At 40.0% G+C, this 6,640-nt stretch overlaps 1 protein-coding gene across 6 annotated transcripts in view; it reads right to left on the reverse strand.

Annotated features, from left to right (window-relative positions):
- Window positions 1-6,640, reverse strand: part of ptpdc1b (protein tyrosine phosphatase domain containing 1b) — a 145,536-nt gene that overhangs the window by 117,964 nt on the left and 20,932 nt on the right. For 5 of the 6 annotated variants that reach the window (XR_007263920.1, XR_007263921.1, XM_048606759.1 and 2 more), the window contains exon 2: window positions 4,906-4,975. The exons of the other annotated variant lie outside the window; for it this stretch is intronic. The gene's annotated coding sequence lies outside the window, so the exon portion shown is untranslated. The remainder of the gene's footprint in view (window positions 1-4,905; window positions 4,976-6,640) is intronic. 6 annotated transcript variants of the gene reach the window in all.

Genomic DNA, 6,640 nt, shown 5'->3' on the forward strand with positions numbered 1-6,640 from the left:
CCTATACTCAATGGACTGACCAATAAAAGTAAGCATACCAAACACCTTCTTCACTATCCTATCTACCTGCGACTTTACTTTCAAGGAACTGTGAACCTGCACTCCAGTCTCTTTGCTCAGCAACACTCCCCAGGACCTTACAATTAAGTGTATATGTCCTGCCCTGATTTGTCTTTCCAAAATGCAGCACCTCTCATTTATCTAAATTAAACCCCATCTGCCACTCATCAGCCCAATGGCCCATCTGATCAAGATCCCATTGTACTCTGAGGTAACCTTCTTTGCTGTCCACTACACCTCCAATTTTGGTGTCATCTGTAAACTTAATAACCATCCCTCCTATGTTCACATCCAAATCATTTATATAAATGATGAAAGAGTGGACCCAGCACCAATCCTTGTGGCACAACACATCACAAGCCTCCAGTCTGAAAAGCAACCGTCCACCATCACCCTCTATCTACCTTCGAGCCAGTTCTGTATCCAAACAGCTAGTTCTCCCTCTATTCAGCGTGATCTAATCTTGCTAATCAGTCTACCATGAGGAACCTTGTCGAACGCTTACTGAAGTCCATATAGATCACATCCACTGCTCTGCCCTCCTCAATCCTCTTCTTTACTTGTTCAAAAAACTCATTAAGTTATTGATACATGATTTCTCACACACAAAGCCATGTTGACTATCCCTAATCAGTCCTTGTCTTTCCAAATACATGTAAATCCTGTTCCTCAGGATTCCCTCCAACAACTTGCCCACCACCAATGTCAGGGTCACTGGCCTATAGTTCCCTGGCTTTTTCTTACCACCTTTCAAAAATAGTGGTTAACGTTAGCCAACCTCCAGTCTTCCGGCACATCGCCTGTGGCTATCAATGATACAAACATCTTAGCAAGGGGCACAACAATCACTTCCCTAGCTTCCCAAGGGTACACCTGATCAGGTGCCAGGGACTTATCCACCTTTATGCATTTTACAAAATCTAGCACCTTCTCCTTTGTAATATTGACATTTTCCAAGAGGTAGCTATTTATTTGCCCATGGGCTGATGTTGTTGCCCACAGAGACAGGAAAGTTGAGAGGATCTAAGAAAGGTGCTTAAAATTGGGGGGTCTAAACAGACTAAATGGAGAGAAACTTTCTCACTGGCAGAATGATTGTGAACCAGAGGCAATTGATTTAACGTTGTTGGCAAAATAACTAGTTGTTAAGATCTGGAATACAGTGCCTGGGGGAATGGTTGAGGCAGGTTCAATTGGATATCTTCTATATCCTTCTCCACAGTAAACACTGATGCAAAATACTCATTTAGCATCTCCCCCATCTCCTCCAGTTCAACACATAGATGGCCCTGCTGATCTGTAAGGAACATAGAACATAGAACATAGAACATTACAGCGCAGTACAGGCCCTTCGGCCCTCGATGTTGCGCCGACCTGTGAAACCAATCTGAAGCCCATCTATCCTAAACTATTCCATTATCATCCATATGTTTATCCAATGAACATACTCTGTCTGGACTCTTGCTATCTCATTTTTGAACGCTTCCCATTTTCCAGCCATCCCCTCACCTACGAACATCTGCCCCCAATCAACTTTTGAAAGCTCTTGATTAATACTATCAAAGTTGGCCTTTCTCCAAGTTAGAACTTTAACTTTTAGATCCGGTCTATCCTTTTCCATCTCTATTTTAAAACTAATAGAATTATGGTCACTGGCCCCAAAGTGCTCCCCCACTGACACCTCAGTCACCTGCCCTGCCTTATTTAACAACAGTAGGTCAAATTCTGCACCTTCTTTAGCAAATACATCCAAATACGGAATCAGAAAATTTTCTTGTACATACTTAACAAATTCTTCTCCATCTAAGCCCTTAACACCATGGCAGTCCCAGTCTATGTTTGGAAAGTTAAAATCCCCTACCATAACCATCCTATAATTCTTACTGATAACTAAGATCTCCTTACAAATTTGCTTCTCAATTTCCTGCTCGCTATTTGGAGGTCTACAGTATAATCCTAAAAAGGTGATCATCCCATTTTTATTTCTCAGTTCCACACAAATAACTTCCCCGGACATATTCTTAGGCATATCCTCCTCAAGTACAGCCGTAATGTTATCCCCAATCAAAAATGACAGTTCCCTCCCCCACCTTCTCTCTTGACCCCTTTCAATCCTTCATATAGCATCTATACCCTGGAACATTAAGTTGCCAGTCCTGTCCCTCCGGAAGCACATCTCTGTAATTGCCATGATATCCCAGTCTCACATTCCAACCAGGCCCTGAGCTCATCTGCTTTACTTGGTAGGCCTCTTGCATTGAAACAATTGTAGTTTAATTTATCAGTCCTACTTCATTCTCTACTTTGTTCCTGCCTGCCCTATTTGTTTGACTTACACCTTTTCACAACTGTACCAGTCTCAGACTAATCTTTTCTTCACTATCTCCCCGAGTCCACACCACGCTCACTAGTTTAAATCCTCCCATTCTGTACCCTCTCCCGAGCTATCTTTGATCCTGGCACCAGGGAGGCAACACAACATTCTGATGTTTCGCTGTTGGCCACAGAATCATCTGTCTGTGTCTCTGACTAGACAGTCCCCTATCAGAATCAATTACTTAGAACTTGGCTTAACCCCCTTTACATTAGAGCCAGTCTCAGGACCAGAAACCTGGCTGTCAGTGCTACATTCCCCTGAGAGTCCTTCACCCCTACATTTTCCAAAATAGCATACCTGTTTGAGATGGAGACAGCCACAGGAGACTCCTGCATTACCTGCCTATCCCTCCTACCTTTCCTGGAAGTCACCCACCTACCTGGCTGAATCTTTGGTTTATCTCCCTCCCTGCAACTGCCATCCATCACACCCTCTTGCTCCTGTAAACTCCTCATTGCCTCTAACTGCCACTCCAACCAATCCATGCACTTTCTGCAGATGTAATCATCAGTAACATGGAAACTTTCCCTGATCTCCTACATCCAACAGGAAGAGCACATCACTCTACTAAAGGCCATCTTTGTACATTAAGAATCTACAGACCCAGAAAATAGCACAGTCTTACTGCTCTAAAAACATTGCTCCAGGACAGCTTAGTACCTACTTTTTCATATTTTTATATTGGTGTCATTATTCTTCACAAATGTTTTAAACTTCAATGTCCAATGGGGTTACTTAGTACTGTGCTCATATTGACAGCACTATTAATGTGAAATCACTTTGGAAGCAAGAATGAACAAAGATCTTTTGAAAGCTTTTCAGGCAACCACAATCTGCTCTACAAGAAACAGTATAAGGAAATGAATTGCTTTTCCGTCCTACCCGACATCTGCCATACAAGAGGTTATATTATAACTACACAATCATAACTGAAATTCAACTTGCAGGAGGTACCACAGTAGGGATAATAATATATTAGATTCTTTGAAACCTGGAAATGGTTGGCATAAATCAATAAAATCTTCTATGAACTAGTTAGTATATACTTGCAGTCCTGCGTAAAAAGTTGTGATTACAGTTGAGCTCATACAGAGATCCATAATTTCTGAAGAATTTAATTCTCCAGCTAGTTATCAGATCAGTTTTACTGCCTATTATATATTAGCTCTTTCTCTGCAGCTGTAGCTGCAACTCACACAAATGTTGAACAATATGGTGCCCTCTTGCGGTGCAGTGGTAACGTCCCTACCCAAGAACCAAGAGACCTGGGTTCAAGTCCGACCTGCTCCAAAAGTGTGAAATAGTATCATTGAACAAGTTGATTAGAAGAATAGTGTTTTTTTTTTAAATTTGCCTATCTTAAAAATAACTTTCTGGAACACCATATCTGGCACAGAGGGTTCAACATATCATTCTTATTACATTACATTCTACAGCAGCTTTCTGGAATGTGGACTTTGATACATTAATAATCAATGATGAATTAAAGACTTCATGGATGGTACAGCCTATGACTTAGCCTACAGGCCAATATGCCAATAAAAAGCAGAGATCAGATGTCATATCTTGGATTGAATTGTATCACAGAATGGTATCTTATAAACCCATCTTAAATCAACCTGCAAAAGTTAATTTTAAATTTGTGAAATCCTGTAATAAATAATAATGGGAAGACATAACTTTGAGGACAGAACTTGCAGGTCCTTTTCAACAGGATGGAGGAAAGGAAGGAGCTGCTGCTAATGATGTTAAGGGCAAGGGCTCCATGCAACAGAAACTTGTCAAATCTACAAGAATAGCACATGGGAGGCACCCCACATGATCTCTTTCCATTTCCTCCCCACAGGGCAAGCTAGCATGTAACGCAAGGCAGTACATTCAGAGTGGAAACAGAATCCTATTCTTGAAAGAGCTAACCATCATCGTGACATGGTCATACAAGTGCAAAAACTAGACATTGCTGCAACTGTGGGCCAGGATGGGACAGCATTGTATTGACACTTAACAACTGAGTTTTACACCCTCTTGGTTGGTTTCCTGGACAATGATGCATTCAAGGATGAGGCTAAGAGGCGGCTAACAGCAATGGACTGCTGCATGTGGTAAACCTATTTTGACTCATGCCCATTGGGTGGGAAAATCAGCAATCCTGGTAAAACGAGCAAACATGTCTTTTTGCATTGAAGGATAAGGATAATGATGGTCCATTCATGTAAACAACTGTGCACTTATATGAACATTAACCAAAATCAATATACTGCTCCCAATCAAGCACCAAGTATCACATTTGGTTCAACATCACCTAACGAATGAACCAAAGGAAAATACTGCAAAATTTATTTCTTATCTACAAAAGGTAGTCAAGCAGATCTTCAAAACTACTTAAATTTATCGCAGCAATTCAAACCTCTCCACAGATGTCATTTCTAATGATTTTAAAGGCATACAGTCCATATCAGTACACTGACCATTTGAAACGTGCAGTAATCCACTCGAACAGATGGACCATTTGGGCATGTTCAGTCACTTATTTCAGTTCTAAAATAAGAATATGGAACAACATATGAGCTTAAAATTAATTCAAATTTTATTCATCATCTAATTAAATATATTAATTTATAGGTTTTAGTTTTACATGCTGTATCCAATCTATTTATGCTTGGTGCATGTTTATTAAAAGTATATTTTACATTTTAACAGATAGAAATTGTATGGTTTAAGATACTGTCGTCCTCAAAAGGATTTTTAAATATCTGCTCTCATCCTTCACACTCATTTACTTCGATTCCTATATCGTTCTGAAAATTATTCTTAAGAAACTTGATGATGTGCAAGGGAAAGCCAAGAAATCCCATGCAAATGGCATGTTCTTTCACAGTCCTAAACTCCCATCTGTACTAGAAGCACTGGTGTCAAAAATGTTTAAACTCAATGTTTACTTAAACAAGCAGATCATTGAGAGAAATTACATATATAAACTAACGATATTAGACAAAGATAGAGCCCGTCTGCTGATCCTGGTAGCATGCACAACGCTGTTGCAATTACAAATTGCATATTACAGCTATAATATTCCAAATATTTCATATAGGCATAATAATAATAAAAGGATTAGCAGTGAAACAAAGTAGATAATAGAAACAATAAAGAAAAGTTTTGCCAAAAAGGTTGGAATTTAAAGAAGAATTTATATTTGACAACACTTTCACATCCTTCTGCAGTCAAAAGCACTTTACAGCCAATTCAGTACATTTGAAATTTAATTACTGGTGTAATGTGCACAAATGTGGCAGCCACTGAAATAAAACAACTAGATAATCTGTTTTAGTGATGTTGGTTAAGGCATAAATGTTAACCAGGACTTGAAAACACTTCCCTATCCTTCAACAAATCATACCACATTAATTATACCATACGTTGCATCCACTAGAGAATGCAGATGAGGCTTCAACTTAACGTATTAGCCAAAAGACAGCAGCCTCAACAGGAATACACTGAAGTATCAGCTTAAGTAAGAGAGAAAGTCAGAAAAGAAATAGGGTGAAAAATTCAGCACATCAGGCCTGTGAATCTGATCATATAAAAGGGTAAAATTACATTTATATATTATTTTCATCATTCTTGGACATCGCGAAGTGCTTTACTGACAATGGTGTACTTATTGAAGTGTAATCACTTCAGGGCGTGTAATCACCAAGTGTAACCACCAAAAGATGGCACAGTGGCTCAGTGGTTAGCACTGCCGCCACACAGAGCAGGGACCCGGGGTCAAATTCCACCCATGGGTGACTGTCTGTGTGCAGTCTGCTCGTTGTTCTCATGTCTGCATGGATTTCCACCAGATGCTTCAGTTTCCTTCCACAGTCCAAAGATGTGCAGGTTAGGTGAATTGGCCATGTTAAATGCAGATTTATGGAGATGATGTGGGGAGTCTGGATCTGGGGGGGAATGCTCTTCGGAGGGTCGGTGCAGACTCAATAGGCCAAATGGCCTCTTTCCGCACAGTGGGTATTCTATGAATCTGTGAAGATGGAGAAAACGTGGTAGCCGATATGTGCACAGCAAACTTGTATAAACAGCAATGCGATGATGATCAGAAAAAAAATGTTTTTGTAATGCTTACTGGAGATAAATCTTAACCAGGCCACCAAAGACAATTCATGATCATTTGGGAATCAAGGATTGTGGGAAAAGGGCAAAAAT

Source organism: Rhincodon typus, chromosome 16, assembly GCF_021869965.1.
Source record: "Rhincodon typus isolate 14 chromosome 16, sRhiTyp1.1, whole genome shotgun sequence".
NCBI lineage: Eukaryota > Metazoa > Chordata > Chondrichthyes > Orectolobiformes > Rhincodontidae > Rhincodon > Rhincodon typus.